Here is a 24,108-nt window from a genome sequence, read left to right as displayed (position 1 = left end):
TTTAATTAATTTAATCAAAAGATATTTGTGTGTACTTTCGGGATAGCTTTTTGTGTTTCACATATCTCAAGAACCAACAGTGATATCGTCTTAAGATATATTTAATTTTATGGATTATACCTACAAAAGATACAGAAAGGACTTTAAAAAAAATGGCAACGAAGCTCATTTTTGGCTCATTGGATACGTAAATAAGAATTGTCGATTTTGGAGTATCAGCCAGAAAAGAGCTACCAATGCATTCAGAACAAGTCACAGTTCGGTGCGATTTATGCGCTGGTGGCATTATTGGACCGTACTTCTTCAAAGATGATGCGAATCGTAAAGTAAGTGTGAATGTTGAGCGCTACCGTGAAATGATATCCAACTTTTGCTTGCCCAAAATGCAGGTGCTTGACTTGCATGACATGTGGTTTTAATAAGACGGTGCCAAGGCTAGTTCGGTACACATTTTATTTCACGTTCGGGGCCGCTCAATTGGCCGCCTAGATCGTGCGATTTAAAGCCTTTTGACTATTTTTGGTGGGGCTTCTTTAAAGCTCATGTATATGCAGACATGCCCGCTTCAATGGACTCGTTGGAAGACAACATTAAGGCATTTATTCGCGAGATATCGGACGAAATGTTGGAAAGAGTATACCAAAATTGGACTAAGCGGATGGACCGTTTGAACCGCCGCGCGGTCAAGGTCAACATTTGCATGAAATAATCTTGAAACATTAAACTATATGGACCGTACTATCGATTCATATAAGGATTTTATGCATTTTTCTGAATTGTATATGTTTGTTTTTGAAAAAAAAATTTCGTAGCTTTTAAAAATCAGCCTTTATATATAATATAATTGTGTGCATCAAAGAATAACGTTTTTGACATGTGGTTAAATTTAAACAAAACTAGCAGCTTTTGCCAAATAAGAAAAACCTAAAAACTACTAATAGTTGGTAAAAATTGATTTCCGACTCGAATATCCATGCAAAACATTAATACATTGGCTCAAGTTTATTAAAGTTGTTTAAGAAACATAGTTTCAGACAGTTGCTTAAATTTTTAGAAAAATGCAAATTGACAACTTTTTATAAAATACAAAAATATTTGTCTTAAAAATACTACACAAAATTGGTAAAACCCGATTTTCGACTTAAATATCTCTGTAAAAAACGCTGAAAATTGAAAGCAAACTTATTTCATCATAAATAAAGTATTTTTAACTTTTTCCGAAAAAAAACCAAAACATTTTATCGTTTTCGGGTTACAAAAAATGTTTTTATTCAAATTTTGTAAACTTTTTAAAAATACTGTCAGAATGTAAAGTTATAAGTGATGGACTAGGAACACACATTTGAGAACAAATGGTTTTTATATTTAAACAAATTAATAGGATGTACAAACCATTTCTTTCATTTTCCTTGAGATGAGTTTTTTTTTTTGTACGTTATGAGCGGTCTAAGGCTTAAGGACATATTTCTATCAAGAAAACGATAACACGAGTATTCGATCTTATTTAAAGGCGGTTTTAAGTTCAGGGTTAAAAAATTTAATTGTGGGAAAATCACTAGTGACAATTATTTGACTTTCATAGCGTGAAACGAAAAAACAGCAGGTAAATGTTTAAATACTTGAAATGTATTTTTGAGGGTTCTACTTACTTTAGAAAAGGATCGAATTTTCTCAGTAAGTTGTTTGTTAACACTTTTTATCACAAATATTTCTTTAAAATATAAAAAATAACTGAAGTCATAAGTCACATTTAAAAATTTGATTTTTTCAAGTCTGTGAACAACAACTTATTTTTTGATGATCGAAATTTTGTCATGTTTTCAAAGTAAAGAAAAAAAAATGTTTAATTCTGGGCAAGTTTTTCAAAATGTAAATTTGTGTAAATATAAATGATAGCAAACATTTGATCAAAATACAAATTATTTGCATTAAAAAATATATACAAGTTACCAATTGTACCAAAACGGCGCACTAAAGCGGTGATTGAATCTCATGCTAGGTTGTCTTGAGATCGCCATTTCTACCTAACAATTGTTTTCACTAAGCAAATGATGAAGAATCATCAAAAAATTCTTGAGAATAAAATTTATAACCATCGTTCTTAATATCTGAAGGAAAGAATATTTTATTTTTTAACAAAAGTTGATCATTAAAATTAAAGTATTCACTTTAAAAAAAATCTACAAGTTATTAAATTCTCCAAGAAAAAGTATAAATATTTTGTAATTTTTAATTTATGGAAAAAAATAGCAGATGCTCAATCTTTAACACAATAGCTTCTTTTTCAAATTAGCTTTCTCAAAATGGCTGATCGGAATCGACTTAAAACTCTGGGTCCCCTCCATCCTTGACAACAGTACTCGCACACAGGAATGGTTAAGAGTTCTAAGTCACAAGGCCCTGGTTTTAAACAGACTGTTGCGCCACGCAATTTATTTATTTATTCACTTATCGCAATGCTGGGTGCTTTTCGGTACCGTGAAATAAGGCCAAGTGAAATAAGACCAACTTGTAAATATTTTACCTTATTGCACAAGTGAAATAAAGTGAAATAAAGCCAATTTTCAGCAGATGGACATATTGCTCTTTGACAAAGTGAAATTAGGCCAAACTATTTTGAGAAATAAGACCAATACACTTTTACGGTGAGATGTGTTAAGGAGGGCATGCTGCCTCCCTGCTTCGACACACTGCAGGATTTAAAGTAGGTGCGAGGTTGAGTTTCTATGAATTAATGACAAACCAAACAGAACCAAAAGTGTTTTTGTGTAATAAGACCAACTGTTAAAAGTTGTCCTTATTTTACTTGGCTTTATTTCACGGCACCGTGCTTTTATTATGGTAAAATAAGTTGGTCATATTTCTTAAAATAATTTGGCTTTATTTCACTTTAGTGCAATGTGACCAACTTTGTTGCAGTTTTTTAACTTTTGTAAATTGGTAAGGCAATTCTTAAAGTTGGGGACTAATTTCATGTTTTTTTTGGAATTTGTTTTCGAATTTGTATAAAATAATGCCATACAGTCTCGATATGTGGAGCTATTAACTTCCCATAGGCAGTTATTGTAATGGGTCCGATTTGTCAAATTGAAAATTTTGACATTTTTCGATTTTTTAAAGTCTTAAGAGTCGAAATAAAAGATTTTAGAAAAATGTATGTGTGTGCGTCTGTACGGATGTACTTCCGTACGTTCGCGACGATTTTTTTTAGCTCTAGACAGTAGAGATGTCGATTTCAATTAAATTTTGTTATACAGATAATAATGCAGAAAATTGCAAAAAGGGCTCCCAAGAAAATTGAGCGGGTGATTTTCAATTAAATTTTATGTAATATATTGTAACGTGATACTAAACAAGTATATTTAAAAAAAAAAAAAAAAAATCCAATTGAAGTTTTTTTTATAAATCAAAAAAATTGAAAAAAAAAAAAATGTTTCACCTCGAAAATTTTACGAATAAAAAATGTTTTTGTGCAACGAAAATTACGTTTTTAACATCTGGTAAAATTTTGAGAAACATCAAACTGACAGTTTTGTTTTTGGAAAAAAATAAGTTGGTAAAAATTGAATTTCGACACAAATATCTTTTAAAAATTTATATAATAGCTTCCAACTAATTTTAACTTATAAGAAATATTGTTTTTAACATTCGGGAAAATTGTGAGAAATTGACAGTTTTATTTACAAAAAATAAAAAAAATTAAACGAAAATTTCATAAAAGTTAGTAAAAATTGAAAATATGTTTTTAAACCTTTGAGATTATGGCTTCAAAGTAATTTTATTTTATAAGAAATATTATTTTCAACATTCGGAAAATTTTTTAGTAAAATCGAATTGACAGTTTTTTCCAAAAAATAAAAACCTAAACAAAAAAATTGATAAAAGTTAGTAACAATGTACTTTCGCCCGAAATATCTTTTAAGTACTTTGAAATATTGGCTTTAAACTACTTAAAAAAAATAAGGGGGACCTATAATTTATACGCCGAATCCGATAATTTAAGAAAGCACTTTTTCATGACAATAGTTGATCTTGGAGAATTTGTCAATTCCTCACAAGGGGCAATACCCGTGAAAAGACTTTTTAGATGGCATAGGCAGGGATCGAACCCAAGAATTTTGGCATGACAGTCCAACGCACTAACCATCATGACACGGGTACGACCTTTTTTAAACTACTTATACCTTTTAAGAAATATTGTTGTCAACATTCAGTAAAATGTTGATAAAAATTGAATTCACAGTTTTTTTTACAAAAAATAAAACCTTAAAAGAAAATTGTGCAACATTTGGTAAATATTGATTTTCGACACAAATATCTTTTTAAAAATTTGAGATTATGACTTTAAAGTAATTTTATTTTACTTGGTAAAAATTTACTTTCGACTCAAATACCTTTTCAAAAATTAAAAGTATTGTCTTAAACTATTTTTGTTTTACAGAAAATATTGTTTTCGATATTCAGTAGTTTTTTTTTTATAAAAGTCCAACAGGCCGTTTTTCATAAAAAAATAAAATCTACAAGAAAGAGTACGCAAATTTCGGAAATATTGATGTTCGGTCCTTGATATCTCTCCAATTAATTTCAATTATCCATTTTGTAAAAATTTAAGAAATGCACTAAATTGGTAAAAATTGGTTTTCGAATAAAAATCTATTCAATAAAATTAGATTTTCAAACAAAGCTATTTCTTTATATACAAAATATTGTTGGTAATTTCAAAATTTTTAAGAAGACATAATTCAACTGACAACTTTTTTAACCCAACACGAAAACCTACAAACTTTTAAGAAAGACAAATCAACAGACGGTATGAGAAGTTAGCAGTGTGGGTCACATCTCAGCCTCTTTTTGATTGATATCTGAGTTCCACATTTTAAAAAGACTTTTGAACAAAAATACTATCAAAACAAAAGGAACAAAATGGTTTATTTTCATTATCATTTAAAAAAAATACAACAAATTTCAATTTTCTATAAGAACAATGTATCCAAGTTTTGTTTCTGTTATTTATTTCAGTTATTTTTAAACTTCAAAGAAAAAATCAATCAAAAGACCTGATCTCATCAAAAGTCTTTCTTCTTCTTTTTTATATTATTCAATCGAGTGCAACATTCTTCCCATTTACCCATTATTCGATTACTCAATTGAATTTAAATAATATGTGAATACAATTCAATTCAACCCCATGATGGTGGCTCACCCCAAATCATTTAACAAGGTAGACGAGTGCGTCACCTCATCATTTACACATTAATTTATTTATTTTTTGTCACAAATTATATATTTTTATCTTAATCTCTTTTTTAATATTTTATGAATGTCTAGAAATTCTTCAACAAAAAACTGATCTCCTGATTAAAATAATCCCCTATTTTTGTTTTCCCCTTTGAAATAAAATAAAATAAAATAAAATAAAATAAAATAAAATAAAAGAAACAATCCAAGTGTGCCAACAAAAATTTGCTCTGGTTCACTTCAAGATTCAAGTAGACATGATTCTTATTTTAGATTTCAAAATAAAAACAAATGTTCCCTCTTCTAAAGACGAAATACCTATAAATTATTACTTTGTTAAAAATTAAAAAAAAAAAGAAGAAAAACAGTTGCGCGCGCATATTCGAAGATTTTGCGAAATTTTATTCCGATTTAGCAGAAAAGAACTTTTCAAAAACTGAGCAACAACGCACCTGTAAACGTCAACAAAGTTCTCAAACAAACAAACAAAATTCTTTTCCGGAGATTTGTGTTCTTGCGTTGTTTTTGGTTTATTTCGATTTATTTTTCGTTTTATTTAAAATAAAATTTTTGAAAAATGTTTATTTTTCCATGTGTTTCCGAATTTTTGTTTTTCGTTTGCTTGAAATTTATGGAAAAATATTCACACACTCACGGCAAGAAAATTGGCTTAAAGAGATCGCGCACTCGCATTTTATAAGGTACTGAATTGTATTTCAGACTTTTTTTAGGAGGGCGTTTATACATAAGTACACATTGTTGTACATTGATAAGGGTGTCTTATTTTTTGTATTTCTTTTTCGTTATCAATGAAACACGATTGCAATAAACATTCTACCCCTCCATTTAAATTAAGGCAATTTTTTTTACTTTTCGTCTCTTATAAAATTCTGCTTCTTATCATTTGTGGAATTTTGATAAGCAGGTTGTGTTTTGAGTGTGAGAATATTTAAACATTTTATTTCTGAGTAATCATTCACAGGAAATTTGATTGATTTTAAATTTTGATAGTGGCAATTTCTTTTCTTTTTTGCCATTAACCTATAAAATCAAATCAGACAATTAAACAATTAAAAAATTCCTCAATGAAGATGTCTTTTTTTTTTCAAAATAGTAGAGAAGCAACAAATAAATCGGGTTAGAAGTAATAAAAATAAACTTTTGGCCAAGATAACAAGTGGCAGAAAATGTAGGTGTGTTGTTATCTTATTTCTGTTTGTTTTTTATTTGTTTTTGGCGACATTGCCAATAAATTTAAGTAAGATATGTGTGTCGTGAGAGTAAAAGGGAAGTTGCATTGAAAATACATTTTACTTCAAAAAGAAAATGTTTATAAAGGGTGTTTTTTTTTAAAGGGGTTTACAATATATCAACATTATTGCCATAAATCAGTTTATTGGTTATTTAGACAAAAAATCTAAGATATATAAATGATAATAAAATGAGTCGTATAATGTACCTAAGTTTTGATTTGTGTCGTCATTTGTGCAATATTTGAAAAAAGTAACAATTTTGTTACCGTGGCTGTTTATGCATACGGCAGAAATGTTGAATTTGCAATAAAATAATTTAATGTTTTAAAGTTTTTATTTTTACGATTTTAAATATTCTCTAATAAAATCAATTATTTTATTGGCTCTAAACATTTTTGTCTTCAAATTTTATCTTCGAACACTAAAGATATTATATATGTAATTCATTTTTGAAATGATAGTTTACATAGAAATAAATTAAGTTACTTTATAGAAAAATCGTTTTGGAAATTTGATTTTAATTAAAAATCTAGAAGACCTTGCCACGCGTTTCTGTGTCAGACGCTTTTCGACAAATACATTATATAATTACTATATATTATATAATTATATTATTATATATATTATAATTATTATATATATTATAATTATTATATATTATTTATTATATATTATATATTATATAATATTATTTTTTAAAACTCATGGCGACCTTTATTACAATGAAATAATTATTCACGATTATTATTTATTATTTCTTATTTCGTACAATCAACAACTAATACAGAAGAATTAAATTTAAAATTTATTATAACTTATATTTAATTTGTAACAAATGAGAATATAACATAGTTTTTAGTTAATAAAATGTAACAGTTAAACTTATAAATGAGGTAGGTAGGCAGATAGTTTTAAATCTTCTAAAAATAATATTTATTATTTTATGCGATCATTCCAGGTATATCTAGTGAATTTAATTTATATTAACAACAAATAACAAAACTGTTATACCTGGAATTAATTTCGTCAACATTGTTGGCTGTCAATATAGCCCGATGACTGAGATGATTCAAATAATTACTCTGTATACCTATCCGGAAAAATACTCTAAACCAATTCATTTCTTTCCTGAAAAAACAGTACAGAATTGGTCTGGCAGTTTATTGCATTGCGTATTTGGTTGTATTATATTCACTATGATAAACTTTAGTCTACGAAAAACGTGGCCGACTATGTTAACACCAAAAATTTAAAAATTAAAATTCACTGTATTTCGTTTACTACAAAATAAATGCCCCAGCTGGTTATGCTATTAAATTGAACATGAAACGTTTAGGAGTTTGACAAAGCGCCATCTATTGATTACTTACTAAAATGAAGATTGCTTCGAAATTTTAAAAGCATCCCTTCTTTATTGAGGTTTTTACTTTTATTATGAAAATACTCGGATTTTTCTTTAAAATATCTAATAGAAAAGAGCGTGCGTTTTATGGTACAAAATTATTTTTGAGGTAAATTTCTGTACGTGAAATGATGAAACTAACAAAAATTATTTTTAGTGTTGCTTTATTTAAAAAACGATTGACACTGTCTAATAGGAAAGCACGCCACGCGGTTAGGCGTAATCTCAAATGACTTTTGTAGAAGCTGTATGGACGAGGAAGAGCAGGAAACAATTCTTCACCTTCTCTGTACATGCTCTGCTCAAAAACGCAAGATTTACCTAGAAGAGTTCTTCTTAAACAATTCAAACGATCTAAATCAGCATAATCAGCCTATTACGTTTTGTAAGGGACTCAAACTGGTTCCATTGAGCTTAGAAGAAAGCTCAAGATTCATGTGGTATCACAATGGGCCATTAAACTGGCCTAAGTGTCTGTCTCTTCTCATCATGGACAGCCACTTTTAACTATGTGTGTGTAACAAATCATATTTTTTGTAAATTGTTTAAGTATATTATTTTTTCAATACCTTTTATCGTCTTTTGTTTTATTAACTTTAAAGATATAAAATTAACTTCCACTCGTTTAAAAAAAACTTTACTTCATTAATAACTCGTTTTGTTTGATTTTATTTTCGACATACATAAAGGAACTATATGGCAAGTATTGCGTTCTCATCTCCAGATTTTAATCAAACATGACATTGCGATGGTAGATAAGTCGAAAAAAGTGGGTCCCCAGATTCTGCCTGTCTGCTTGTCCTCGAGCCTACATCTCTAACTATAGGGTCGATTGAGTTCAGTTTTAAAAATAAAGGTTCTAAGCAGATTCGCGTTAAGCTTTATTTTAATTTGTTTAAGACTAAAAATAGTAGATTTGTATCACATTTACTCTTAAATTTTTTTCTTATCTCTAGATAATATTTCATTGTTGTTTTATGACTTTTTGAATAACTTTACCATTTTTTAAATAAATTTGAAGAATTTAGTATATAAGAAATTAATTTGGAAAAAATACAAGTGTGACGAGTTTGGGAAATAATTTTAATAAATCAAGGTTTTTGTGATTAACTAAATGGCATATTCATTTTTTAAGACAATTTTATTTTATTTTTCAATTTTTAATATAAGAACTATTCAGAAACATAGTCTTTGGATACAGGAGCAAGTTCCTGAGACTTAGTCGTGTACTTTATTTACTAAAGCAATTAAAAACAAAGCGACCAAATGTACATAAATGCCTTTTAATTAAACAAAGAAACCTTGATTTATTAAATTTATACTTTTTAATTTTGTATATACAAAATTTGTCTTAGATATATTTTTGGTGTGCGTTATACGGTAAACTCAAAGGAGTAAAGCTAGAATTTTCAATTTAATTTTATATTTTACATTGTGAAGTAATACAAGATGAACAGTTTTTCTAAAAACCAAACAAAAAAAAACTGAAACAAATATGTGTCACCTCAAAACATGCATTGACATCTTGTAAAGTTCTTAGAAAAATTGAAGTAACAATTGAAATAACGAACTTCAAACTAATTTTATCTTATAAAAAATACTGTTTTTAGCATCTGTTAAAATTTTTAGAAAAATACAATTAAGTTTGTTTTTATAGGAAATACTATACACAATTGTTAAAGACGAATTTTAAAAAACAAGCTAACCTATAAATAAAACTAAAAACTGATAAACCATCGTTTCTACTCATGTATCTTGATGACAAGGAAAGATATTGACTTATAACTTTTTTGTATCGTGCACAAAATGTGGCAACTAACATTTTGTAAAACTTTAAAAAATCTTAAACAGAGGGTCTCGATTTTTTTTCCTAATTTATACTTATTTTAGGTACAAATTTGAAATAGGTTTATAAGATATTTGGAGTCAGTTAAATATCAAACAAATTTTTTTTAAATCAAAATTCATTTTCAAAAATACTAATCCAATTTTGATATAAGTGCAGGGTTTTTGAATAAGAAATGTCAGCTTAATTTACATAATCTTATTAAAATTGATAATTTACACTACACAAATCGGTTTATTTCTCTTAGAGAAAATCATGTGACTTATGACATTTAGACTTTTAGATAGATGCATTTTGTGAAGCTTTCGAGGACATACAGCCTTTAACAAAGCATATATGAAAACAAACATCTTTTTGATGCATCTTATAAAATATTCCTTTACTTCAATATCAAAATACAACCTCGCATTCCGTAGCCAATTTTTTCGAAATTAAATTAGTTCAAGGCAGCAACGGAACCTGGCGCCTATTTTACCAAACTCTTTGTAAACAAATAATGTTCTGTAAAACTTTTCACCAAATTAGCAAAGTGAAAAGCCTTCCACACTTGTCAACTTTTCGGACCTTATTTGAAAAGTAAAAGTGTTTCTCCAGTTTAAAATACAACATTGCAATTAATTCGTATTTAAAAGTAGTTTATTTACAATTTTAGACAACACAATTTCGATGGTACTTTTTGTTCATCGAAAACTCTCTCTTTTTGCGAAGAATCATTTTCGATATCGAAGGATGACTACGATATCGACGGACTAAAAAACTTCTACAAAATCAGACATTTTTGAAATTGAGATAAATCAATGCGCTAACCTTAAAATTCAAAATTCATGTTTTTTAGTGAACTCGTCAAATAAAAAAAATGCCACTGTACATTGTCCTGTTAACAAATTTTTACTCTTCCATTTTCAAAGCGTTTCATTGATTTTGTTATTAGTTTTCGACAACTTTTACTAAATTTTTGTTCTTTTTGCATATAACTGAAAATCTTTTCAAAATTTAAAATATAATTTGCAAAGTTTATTGTTTAGTGAAACAAAAAGAACACTTACTTTGCAAAATAACAAAACATTTCACTTTGCAGAAAAGACTTTGAACATTACAATTTTGAGTTTGATGAAACGTTGTTTTCAAAGAGGCAAACTTTTCAATTCAATAATTTCCTCTTTGCACATTTGGGTTTGGTGAAACGTAATTTCCAAACTCGAAGTGCAAAGATGCAAAGTGAAAAGTGTTTGGTAAAATAGGTCTTTCGTCGTACCTTTAAATTTATTAAATTGAAAACAAATTTATGACATAGCTTGGGTGATAGACAACAGGGGCAACAATATGGTCCCAAAAGTTCGTATTTGATAATACTGCTAGTCAAATAATTTTTTTTGTATACTTCAAAATAGAAATTTGAATAAGCAACGGAAAACAAATATCATGCTTTCTAATTAGTGATTCGAAAATAATATGGTCTAACAACTCATCAATAAGCATGGGTTGAGTGAGCCTTGCAGGTATGACGGCACCTTTAAGTTAGCTTTTAGCCTTTTAGCCTTTAAGACTTGATTTCTCTTCATTATTCGAAAAACCTAAAATGACAAAAAAAAATTGTATTCAGGTCACCATAAAAAAATGACGGATGATAAAATATAACAACATGCCTAAGCTACCTCTCAATTTGTCAATTGTCATCTCGAATGCATTACAACTGTCATTAGTACAACGGAATTTTTTTCAGCACCTAAATTCCATTCCTACAGTAATAATAAGACACTCATCTTAAATTACACACCCATTTCATCAAGATCTCATAGGATTTATTTTCTCCTTAAACATGCATCATCACAAACATCATGCATCATGGCACGCATTCTCGCGAGGCTTAAATTTAATTACTTTAAGGCGTGTATACACAACCAACCCACCTAATCAAAGAAAAGATAGTAATTTCCTTTCTATGGCAACAAGATCATTCCAAAGATACTCCAATCATTCAAAAGTGCATTTACCCCATTTTCCCCCATGTCCCTCTCTAATTTAGTCTCATAATAATTTCAAAAACAAGAAAATCCTCTCACTTAGAAAATACTTCCAACTCTAAGCACGGAATTAACCTACAAAAAATTCAAAACTATAAAAATACAACAACAAAATAAAAAGACAGAAAGATGGAATGACCATTTCTTACTGCTATGGAGGGGCGGGCGGCGATGGCGCATGGCGGGATGATGAAGCCGAGAATGGATCAGATCACAACCGGACCGCACTAATATGGACCGCAACGTGCGTCGTCGTTCACCAATCGTCCATCGTCATAGTTGATCGCAGCCGCTAGATGCTCGCGCTAACAAACTGAAAATTAACTGCAACTCTAGCATGTAATTACGATCGTAATCATCAGCTGATGGAATAAGCCAGGTTCAGGTTCTCCTAGCCCACTTTTTCACCGTCCCCATCTTCACTCTTCGGCAATGGTTGAAAATGCGTGACAAATGTGCGTAGAATGTATCGCTGCTTCGCTGTACTGTGGCACCATACAGATGTGTACTTTATTATTTACCGCACTGGGTTTGACCTTGTTCTCACAGAGTTCTTTGTATCTTCGAGAGGCTTACAAAGGCGGCTTATGGGGCCTCTTGTTTATCTAAAACAAATCAACGGTATTTTACGGAACCACGTAGAAATCATCAAAAAATGGCAGCTCTAAGCGTTGATTTTGTGTATGAAGTCGAGTTCATAAGCGAGAATTGTTTGCAGTGAAATTCTTGTTTAGTGAGTTGGCCTCTGCAATCACATCACAGTCACCATTCACCACGCCTTTGAGGTTACAAGAGGCGAGCTTTGAATGAACAATGAGATATCATTAGTCTTCTGTACCTCACCATCATCAGCTACAACCGACTTGTGTGCGTAGAATGCTTAAGAAGGGTCCCACATTTTCGCGTCCGTCCCCATATCAACATGGTCTTGGGTCTGCTGTGATCTAGTCATGGTATATTATGGTCATATGCATGGCAAACTACTTTATGACTCTTAAGCTGGTTTTGTTGTAGCCTGATATGCATGGAGATATGCAAAAACAACCTTTCTTCACACGTGTGGGTGGAGTTTTTTCAAAAACCTTTACAGCCATTGGGACTGGGATTACTACGACCGACGCGCCGCAGCGCGGTATCATATCTTAAGTAGGCTGTAGAGAAACTGCAAATTGTATAAACAATTTATTGCGTCTGAGGTGCCAGGCTGTCCAAACCAATGACAGTAAAACATTAATAATTTGGATAAATGACCTCCTTGAGCGGACAAACTTTATCTATGGGAGGCTACGTTGCATATATTGTAATGTAATACATATAAGCAGTAATGCAGCTGGCAACATGTTGCTGTACTGATAAATTGCTTTTTTAACAGGGTGTTTCGAAGTTGATTCATAAGGTTTTAAATTTCGGACAAGACTCAAATGCATCAATATACATTTTATATAAAATTACTATAGGCGACAAATTTGGAATACTGTTTTTAGGTATACTAATATTATAAATGTAAGATTCAGTTTGTTTGTGTGTTTGTTTGTTTGTTTGTTTGTTTGTCCGTCCTTCACGTCGCAACGGAGTAATATTAAGACATGATTTCTAGTAAGGATGTAGTTATGAGGCTGAAGAAAGTTTTAAACAACTTTTTACTGCTGTAAAATATTATTTTCAAACCCCATTTGAGGAAATCCGCCGCCAACACTTTTAATTAGAAATTCAATGTATTTTTTTTAAGAACACTATCTTAGAAGCATATGTCTAGGTGCTGCTTGCTTTTGAACCATTGATCGTTGCCTATCATTTGGCGTTTCTTAAAAAAGACATTAGCACACGAAAAATCCTGAAACAATATTAAAAATGAGAGATGGGTGGTTAAAAATTGATGCCGAGAGCTATGTGACATTAACGGAAAATTATTGAAATTAAGAACAAAGTAATTCTGAACCTATTGCAATTGCTAAGCATGATTTACAAAGTTACGCTAAGAATCGACGTTGTTTTGAAAACCTTCTAACTTTTTGTACACATTCTATTGTATTAGTATTAGGAAAGAAGGAGGTGTCGGTGTTTATTAGTTAGAGTTCTTGAACATTGCAGACAGGGAAAAATAGAGCATAGTAAATCAATCCACATTTGCGTCGAACGGCTAAACAACGATTCTCAGTTCTTCTTCTTCCCAGTATACGGCAGATGTTAGGCTCAAGGTAGAACTGATGGACATTAAAAACGCGAGTATTACGGTTGAGACCTGTTTAAGGCGAGAGCATGGAGTGTTAAGTAAAACGACGAAGAAAGTTTACAATGATTTTTAGGTGACTTAATTGAGCTATTGATACTCTTGTCACAAGGCGTTTCAAAAACTCTTCGTTGAATATTGTCTAAGAGACTTAAGTACGTTTCTGGAGAATCAGACCAGAGATGTAAGTTATACATCTCTATATTGGTTTAAAAAAATTGTAGGTAGATCAGATATAGGGACGAATTTCTTCCATTGTCTCAGAAAACCTAAACATCTTGCGGCATTTTTGAAGACAGCACATATGTGAATTAATGGAAATTTATGTTTGCAGTTCCAAAATCGAAAAATGTTTAAAAACTAAGATAACTATCGTCAGCAAAAAATACCATTGCATTGGGAGACAGGAAATCATCAGTAAAAATATTAAATACAGTGTCGGATACAAAACAGAACCCTGTGGCACACCAGCAATTCGCTCCGTAGGGAGTTAATTTTACAAATTGACGTAAAATTATGAATTCTGTACCGAATCGATAGTTCGTTTTTCAAAAAGGAAAGAATTTGTACAAAAACCGTACTTGACATTCTGTATTGCAAATTGGTTTTTATTTCTTTATCCGTTTATGATTTTAACCCAATACAATTTGATTGCATACTTCCGGGATGTTGACAGCTATCCTATATCTTGAGAAGGGAGAAGATATAGATATAAATTTCAATCGATAAGTAAAACTTAGGAAATCAATAATAAATTTGTAAAATAAATAAAAGCTTAAAAACTTATTTTCAACATAACTATCAACATAAATATTATTAAAACATAAAATGTTGATTCAAATCAAATTTAATAAATTAAGAAGACTATTCTTGTGAATGATTGTATTTTTTCCAAAATGTAGGTAATGCAGAACAAATGTTTGAGAACGCTGGCATTGCAATGATAGTGTTTCTACGACACAATTTTATAAACGAATTTCCATTTACTGTATAAATAAATAATTTCAAATCAACACCCGCCCACCTGGAAACAAATAGCCAAACCGAAAGCTCTGTCAAGAATCAGTCCAACAAACTGTGGGAGCCAGTAACAATTAAGCTAATCGCTAATGGAACTCTCATCGAAAACTGTTAACCCTTGAAAGAAGTAAGAAAGTTGAACATATTTGGTACAATCTCATCACAGTTCTTACGTGTTCAGAGACTGATGTCAATGTCCCTGGTTGTAACTGAATGACTGCGTATGAACACCAATTGTCTTCTTTGTACGAACTGTCTGTGTAGAAGATTCTATCAGCGTTATAGGCAGAGATCATTTCTTGGTGAAGCCTTCTAAATATAACGTCAGTATTATTTTTCTTTTTGTACCCAGCAAGATTGGTGTTAATGGGAAGTATATGTCTTTACCAAGGTGGTAGATTACCTCCTAATGTTTTCGTATTATTGAATGAAAAAGAGCTTAGATTGGGAACTATAAATGTCATTTTTATAAGGGCAGATTTGGAATATTTCCTGATCGGTTTTGTAGTGTTAATCACATCTTCAGCAGCCTTGAAGAGGGGATGGACTGGATCTGTAAGTGTTTTGCAGATTCAAAGTGTTCAAAAGATTCATAGCCTGCTTCTTATGTTAGGGTTTTTTTTTTGTGGCTCTTAGAGCTCCAGAGGCTGTTCGAAAACAATCGTTGATGGCTGAGCCAATATTGCTAATATTCCTAAGGTGGTCCACATACAAATATTTACACCGGAGGGTACTAGAGACTAGAGTTTTTGCAGTGCAGTTTCAAGATGTGGACCTTTTCGCTTTGAACAGATCATTTTAAAGCATTCCTCTGTCGTTTAATCTGGTTAATTAGATTCTTTGCATGTGTGCCCCATTTTAGATTTCCAGAAGAAGTCCAGTATTTTTATTTCTCTTTTAAGAGGAATGGTTATATCCCGTAAAACAAGTGGGAGGGTGGTACATTTTCTTTTTTGGCATAGATGCAACGCAACGATGGAGGAATAATCACACCAACTTCTTTAGCCCAGTTAAACATTGTTAAATCAGCTTTTTCCAAAGTATCTTTCACCTGGGTAAGTTCTCCAGAAGCAGCAACGCAATTATTGTCAGCATATACTATAATAAAGTCGAGATTTTGAAGCGGCTGGAAGAGTTTCAACATTAGCGAGTCAATATATGCGTTACATAGGACAAATGAGAGCGGAGATATTTGTGGTGTTCAATTGTCCATTTTCATGGTTAAGGTGTTATAACCTTCAACATTAACTCGAAAAGTTCTACCACTAATAATGACATGACCATTAAAAGTATTCCTTTAGGTGGAAGCGGTTATATAATTGGCACTATCATAACTCTATCAAATGCTTTTCCTAAATCTGATGAAATGATAACGCTGTGTTTAGTTTTCGATAAATTTCCAGGAAGTGTGTGCTCTAGAAGATGAAGTAGAGTTGAAAATCCTCTTTTAGGTCTGAAACCATGCTGTCCTTGGTTAGCCTTCTCTTCCATTAACCAACCAATTTGTCTAGCAATAATTTTTTCAAACATTTTTAAGAGAATAGGAGGGAGGAGGGAAATTGGGCGATATTCATTGAAATCATGATTTTTTCGTGATGTTTTCGGAATCGGTTTAAGTTTTGCTCTTTTTCAGTCGTATGGAAAAGTCCCAGTCGATATAATGTCATTATAGAGAGAGCAAACTCTGTCTTTGAGGCTATAGTAGCATAGTTTTACCATCTTGTAAGTAATTTTGTCCTCACCTGGGCTAGTTCCTTTGGCTATCTTAAGAGCCAGTTCTAGTTTAGTGCGCGTAACACGTTCTGTTAGAAGTGTATAAGGTCTATGGTTTGTGGGTGGCACAAGATCTTGTAGACTGAAGTTTTTTTTTATTTTCAATAATACTGGATCGATAGGAACTATCTGAACTGTATGCTTGCCACTTCTTTCCGAATGTATTTGCAATTGTTTTTGGGTCGTTTTGCATTTGTCCTTCTTAAAGCATGTAAGGAAATTTTCTACCTGAGATTGGTGAGCGAAAAATTTAATCCTACTCCATAAGGTTCTTATATCAAGGGAAGGGTTCATTGTGTTAGTGAAGTTATCCCATGAAGCTCGTTTAGAAATGATTGACTTTCGTTTAAGTTTGGCACACATTTTTCTATATGCCACACAGTTTTCTGTGTTTGGGTATCTGAGGGCCTTTTTCCAAACTGTGTGTTTTTCTCTTAACAAAATTGCCATTTACCTTGTTAACCATATTTGATTTGTCCTTGAAGGTACTTTTTTCGTCTTTCGACTTTTGATCTAATATTTTTTTTTAATTTTTTTTTTTCAATAACTAATCAGAATATTTCAATTTTTTGTGTGCACAAACTTTCAATATGTGATTTTAGGATCATTTTGGATTTTTTAACACATATTTACCAAAATCAACATTTTTTTTACCAAAATCAAGTACAAAATGTATATTAATATATTAAACTGCATACCAAAAATATTGCTAAACAAAAATGAAAAATGTGTATATATACAAAATTAATTAAAAGTGAAGCTCCAACAATATTCAAACAAAAATTTAAAAATTAAAGTTTTTTTGAGAAATTCTATTTAAAGCTGTTCTATTTTGTTTCCAAATTTAATGGCTTACAATATTCTCCAGTTTAACAGGAGGTCAAAGAGCTTATTGTTTTTAAATTCTAGTTTACTTCTCTTTGTATTTAATACTTTATTAGACAAATTTGAAACTTCGTTGGGCGCCATTTAATTCTGAAATATAAATCTTGACTTGAATTAATCATGTTTATTGCATAATACTTTAACCAAATTTGTTTTAAAATATTACCAACTAAAGATAGAAATTTGTTCATTGCTCACTTCCTGTCCAATAAAAAAATCCATAAACTTTTAGAAATCATTATAGCTCATTATGAGTTTACTCGAATAAAAAATTGCATTTGCAAAATTAAAAGCACATTTCAACAGTCTTCATAAGTGTTAGTTGTTTCAAAACAGCATTTTATTACAAACAAAATAATTTTAACACTAACTTTATAACAATTTAAAGCCAACTTCACTTTAGCAGTTGATTGCGGTTACAATTAAATTATAAAATAAAAAAGATTGATCACTTGACCTGAATGTACATTTCATATTAAAATAATTTTAAATTGCAACTTTCTATAAACCTTCACACATGATGGCAATTTCCTGTGTCTTCAATATTATTTAGGTTTGTTTGAGGTTAAAATGAGAAAAACACTTTAATTATATTTTATCTTTTTTCATAGTCAAAGTAAAAACTATCTTCTTGGTAAGATCTTGAAAAATGAAAATAAACGGACAAAATTATATTTTACTACCAACTAACTGACTTACTAATTAAGTCCTTAATTTATGTTCTCACACCGAAAAAACGGTTTCTTCTCAACATCGAAAGTAAAACAATGCAAATTTTCTGCGAGTGACGAGAAAAAGAAGTTCAGATCTTTTCTTTGAAATCTTTTTTTAATTGTTTGATAGTTGCAAAAAGATACAAAATACCAGCATTAAATTTAACAGGAAGGAAAGAAATTTATAATTAGATACGAGTTCAGTTATGATGCAGTTTATAGTTTCTTATGGGAAAAAATATAAACCATCTTTCGACCATTTATTACTTAAATTACACCATGCCAGCCACCACAACCAACCATCTAACGGCAATGTCTTGAAGCAAAGCAGCTTAACGTTTTGGCTAACTTCTTGTTTTGCTTCTTGGTTTATTCACATAGAGTCTTCAACGCGCTTAGATAAAAATAATTGTTTTCTGTACTGCAAAAATTATATGGTATAAAATTATTGAGTTATTGTTTTACTGTTACAAAATTCTTAAGAAAAAAAGGTGTTAATTGCAATTTATTTGCATTATGGCATTAGAAATAAAAAATAAATGTTTATATTTGAATTTTGTGGGCAATGGTGTTTCATTATGAAATTTAAAGAAAAAAATCAAAATCATTTAATTTTTTTTCTTAACTTTCAAGTGTGTAAAAAAAAGGTATAAGAGGTTTTTTAAGTCAAGAAATAGGTGTAGTCTCACACTTGGCCTCGATAGAAAATAATAAAGATTAATTATTGTTTAACAATCAATATTCCATATGAAGGAATTTCTAGCAGATATTGGAACACACATAATTTATCTGTTATCGAGGGCAAGCATTTTTATGAAGCTTATAACTTATAAGTGGCACATGGTAGTGAAAATGTTTACCTATTACAAACAAAGGAACGCCTTCGATAGTTTTCTTTTAATTAGTTTTGTAATAAAATTTCGATTTATGTATTAAAAATTTAATAAGCCAATAGAAAAAAACTTAGACAATATTAGATGAAATATTAAGCTCTCATGACACTTGTCGAGTAAAAACTACGACTTTACTGAAAGTGGAACTTTTAAGGCATTAAAATTTTTGAGAATTCTTTAAAGAATGATGAATATTTTTCACTCACTTAATAATTTTTCACCCGTCGTCGAGTCGTAAAGGACCTTAGAAATTGGCTGACAAATTTGAACTGTTGGGACACGTTAGTAATGCTAAGAATCGAAATCAATAGCGTTGACAAAAATCCGGGTTTTTACAATTTCTGGTCAATCATTGGAGACTACGAGGCAGTTCAAAATATTCTCGGCATGAAGAATGTGCCATTGTGATACCGCATGAATCTTGAGGCTTTCTTCTAAGCTAAATGAAACCAGTTTGGGTACCTTGCGAAACGTGAAAGACTGATAACGTTAATATGATTGATTAGCTAGTTTTAGAAGAATTCTCGTAGGTAAGTCTTGCATTTTTGAACTAGAGAAGAGCATGTATAAAAGATGTGAAGAATTCTTTCCTCCTTTTTTCATTTATAAAAGTTCTGAAAAAGTCATTTAAGAATACGCCTAGCTTTCCTATTACACAGTGCTTAGTCATGACACCGACTATAAGGCTTATATCCGATCAGCTTAGAGACAACAAGCACCTTGAGTGCTTTAAATCTGACGTAGGCTACATATTCATCTGGAGATTAGGTCATTGAAGCCGTCGACAAAAAAACGTAAACAAATTAATCAAAGAAAACTATCGATTAAACATTAATTTGTACTGGGACAAGAAAATTCGGGCCGTTAATTCTAGTGACCCGAGTATGTTTCCGAAAATTAACAAGATCTTTAGGAGGAATGATGAGAACGACCGCCGTCTTGGACGATGACTTCTTTTTTGTCGAAGATCCGCAGGAGAAAGCAGAGGCGGTCGGTGGGGCCTGCTTTCTAGCAAGTATACAAGGTAAATATTTTAGCATTCGCCTTATTCACGACCTGGAGAATAGAGCCCTGCATCACTATTCCTACTGAGAACAAAAAAAAAATCGCGGATTATCAATTCGCCTTTAAGGCGGGACCTGCCAAATGTTCTTCAACAGGGAGTGGTTAACTCGCCCCGATCTTATTCAGCATTTACACCAGTGATCTGATAGCAAGTCTGGCTCAGGCAATAGCGTACACCCTAGACCTAAATGCGTACAGAACGACCCCAAAAATTGAGGTTATCAATACACTTCGTGACTTCGACAAGTTTCAGCAATATTGCGAAGACTGGAAATTGAAAATCAACTTTTAGAAATGCGAATTTATTCTGTTCAGGTCGTATGGAGCCTCAAAGGATACGAGAAAGAACTGATAAATCTAGTGATCGTTGGACCAATTCGACACTCACTGGCGAACTAAAGTGTAGTAAAGTACCTTGGCATCTGGTTGGATCAATACTTGTATTTGGACAGACTTATGAGTGCTGCTCTGACCAGAGCTAGAGGAGCATTTGCCATGACAAAACTGTTGTTTTTTAGCAGTCGCCTTGACCGCAGGGTGAAGGTGATTTGATATATGGCCCTTCTCCAGCCGATGATTGCTTTTGGGTGCCCGGTATGGTTGAACGTTGCCCCATCTCAAATGAAAAAGATTCGAGTGTTTAAGTGAAGTGAAGCTTTTCTCTATTTAGACAATCGAGGGTTGATACAAGATAGAAAGGCGGTACCGCTTATCAACCAAGTCAGCCGTAAAACTGTAAATAGGCGACTCCTTTACAGACGAAACGTCCTCACTGTGGACGGAGCCGAGTGCCTTCGGTTCAGTAGGACTGTTTCCAATAGGGACCGAAGAGATAGGGTGAGACAGGAGAAACAGTTTTGGTAGCTTCAAATTGAGAATGCCATTTAATGTTGTCTAGGGCGTTTAGTCTTGGCCGGCTTATATAGGTTTAAATATTAGGTTAGGGACAGTCAGGGTGCCACAAAACAAAAATGCCAGCATTAGACAATCGTGGTAGAATACGTTGTACTGCATTAAAGATGATTTAAAGTTTTAGATTGTTATAGAGTTTGTAGGGACAGATTTTACAGCGGCCTGACTATCTGAGAAAATACGGATATGAAATGTTGATATTACGTTTTTTAAGCCAATACAAGACTTATTTTAACACCAAAGTTGCGCCAGGAGCATCCTATAGAATTGGGAAAGCGGAATGAGAGACTTAATTTCAGTTGTTTAGAATACACACCTCCACCAAGGTTTTCATTTGTTTTTGAACCTATATAAAAGTGGTAAAAAGTAAAATTAGTCGTCCTCAGGAATGTATAAACCTTCCAGAAAGATCTGGAAAATATTGGACCCTGGAAGTTTCTGTCGGGCTTTAGTTAGAGGATAGTGCAGTCTATGTGCTTTAGAAGCGATTCTAAATCACTGCGATGAAGCTTTGAGGCTAATAGCAAAGTTGTTTGCTAAGTATAACCTGGTACATAGTGCTTTAGATGGAGTCGTGCCAAGCGATCCTTTTATACATGGGCAAGCTTAACGTTCAACTTTATTTAATTTGTCCCAGTTTATAGCTTTTTCATCAAATTGGTCTGATTAATGTGTATAACCAATGCGTGATTTGGGGTAGTTTTATCACTATTAACTTTTTTGCAAGAAAAGAGAGCTAGAGTAACTATTTTTTCTTTGTTTTTTACCTTCTTATAGCACTGCATTGACTTCTATTTACTCTCAGGGTCATACTGATATTCCCACCTTTCTTTCCCAGTAACAATATGATCAAGAATTGAGATCCAAGGCCTCTCTAGTACAAGTTGTCTACACGTATTTTTGAGGTCCTTGCAGTCACTCTTGTTAAGTTAAGACCGTCATTAAGAACATGGTTTTTGGCATTAGAAGAGTAGGCTTTATTATTTTTTCCAAATTTCTAGACATTTGTTACATTTTCTCCGCAGAAGCAGAAATCGAGTGACCTGACAACTAAGTGAGGATCATCTTCAATGATTTTTCTATCTCTTTGAATACACAGGGTCTTGAGGCTTTTTGAATTTTAAGTTATAATGAATGGGCTCTCGAAATGTATTATGAAAATTACCCGTATTTTTACTTTTAACTAATCTTCAGTTATGGGACGATTTATAACTTGAAGGCTACGTTATTTAGTAGAACTGTGAAATTTGGGACTCGGAAAGCCTAATAATGCTTGTTGAAAAGACTCTCCACCGAACTAAACTTAATGAATTCCTATGTCCAGAATTGAAATATTTTAATTTTGACGAATTTGTTCAACAAAAAGGAGCAACGTACCACACAAGCAACAACAAAATTTGAATTTTGAGAGAAAATATGCTTGATTCTGTTATCTTAAAGCCTCGTGAAAGATAAGGTGCATGCCAAAGCATTGAAATTGCTATTCGTGAAGCTATCAAGGACATACAGCTGCAAATGTGCAAACAAGGCTTGGAAATTTCATTATATAGATTGAGTACTGCACACATTTATTTATTTTAATAATATTCTGTAAATAATAAAGGGTTTTCAATTCATTTTGAATAACTGATATAAATCTTTAAAAAAAAAACATTTGATTTGAGAAGATTATGCAGGTTTAACACATCGTTAGAGATTAAAAACCAAGCTAATTGAAATTTCTAAAGAAGATCATTTAGCATATTTTGATGCTATCAAAACCAAAATAATCAACTTTAAAATGGCAGCCAAGATAGAGCCTTTAGAACTTAAATAACTAGAAAAGAAAATTCACCTTGTCGGAAAAAAATAAATGATAAATAATGTTATATGAAAAAAAAAATAAAGAATTCAATTTTAATTAAACTTTTCAAACATACAATTTTAAATGAATTTCTTATTTTATGCTACAGACAACAAAACTTACTGTCAATTAATTTTACTTTAATTTTATCGCATTATGTGTCATTTTTTCATTTATATATTTTTTTTTAATTTGGCACCTAAAATGTATGCTCAATGTTATATTTGGAAAATCAGTTTGTTTGCTTGTTTGTTTGTTTGTCCGTCTTTCATGTGGCAACGGAGCCATATTGTGACATGATTTTTTGTATGGAGGTAGTTTCGAGGCGTGTTTTAAATTACATTTTACCGCTGTTAAATATGTTATTCACAGCTCATTTGAGAAGACCCGCAGGTAACACTACAAATAAGATATTCAATACATTCATTTTTTAGATCACTAATTAGTAGCATATCATTAGGTGCTGCCTGCTATCAAATCTATCATCGTTGATTGTCATTTGGCGCTTTTTAACATACATGACGATCAATTTCTTTAGCACCAAGGAACGATGTTGTTTTTATGATATTGGATCAACAGAACGGAGTAGAGTTTCTTCATAGCAAGTAGAGTTTCTTAGTTTACTTGAGCCGTCCGGTGTGCCCGCACATAAGCTGCAATTTTAAATAGACTCGACAATAAATGGAAACGGGCAGTTTGTATAGTTTGCTAGGGACGCCTGAGCGGCACCAATTTTGTATACACTTCAACCAACCCGTCGTATCACTTCACGGACGCATCACGTAATAAATATGCAGGCTAAAATGTTTACACTTAATTTTGTTTTGTTGTTAACTAGGGGGAGAATCACGGGAAAAATTTAAGCTAACGCTCAAAGTTACAGCCACAGACTCTGATTTTCTAAAAGGGTGCGTTCAGAAATAAGACCCAAAGTTGTCGAGTCGCTATTAGAAAACACTTGTTTATTTTTTAATATCAAAATGAAATCTGTTATTGGAAAACCCTGTGTAA

At 31.6% G+C, this 24,108-nt stretch overlaps 1 protein-coding gene across 4 annotated transcripts in view; it reads right to left on the bottom strand.

The window, feature by feature from the left end:
• Nucleotides 1-24,108, bottom strand: part of LOC129938349 (uncharacterized) — a 281,645-nt gene that overhangs the window by 195,761 nt on the left and 61,776 nt on the right. Inside the window, exon 1 of one of the 4 annotated variants that reach the window (XM_056045840.1) lies at nucleotides 5,691-5,933. The exons of the other annotated variants lie outside the window; for them this stretch is intronic. The gene's annotated coding sequence lies outside the window, so the exon portion shown is untranslated. Of the gene's footprint in view, nucleotides 1-5,690; nucleotides 5,934-24,108 lie in introns of those variants that run through there. 4 annotated transcript variants of the gene reach the window in all.

The sequence above is a fragment of the Eupeodes corollae genome, chromosome 1 (assembly GCF_945859685.1).
Source record: "Eupeodes corollae chromosome 1, idEupCoro1.1, whole genome shotgun sequence".
NCBI classification, from domain to species: Eukaryota; Metazoa; Arthropoda; class Insecta; order Diptera; family Syrphidae; genus Eupeodes; species Eupeodes corollae.
The sequence above is the reverse complement of the archived record's forward strand: the minus strand, read 5'-3'. Positions and strand labels throughout refer to the sequence as shown.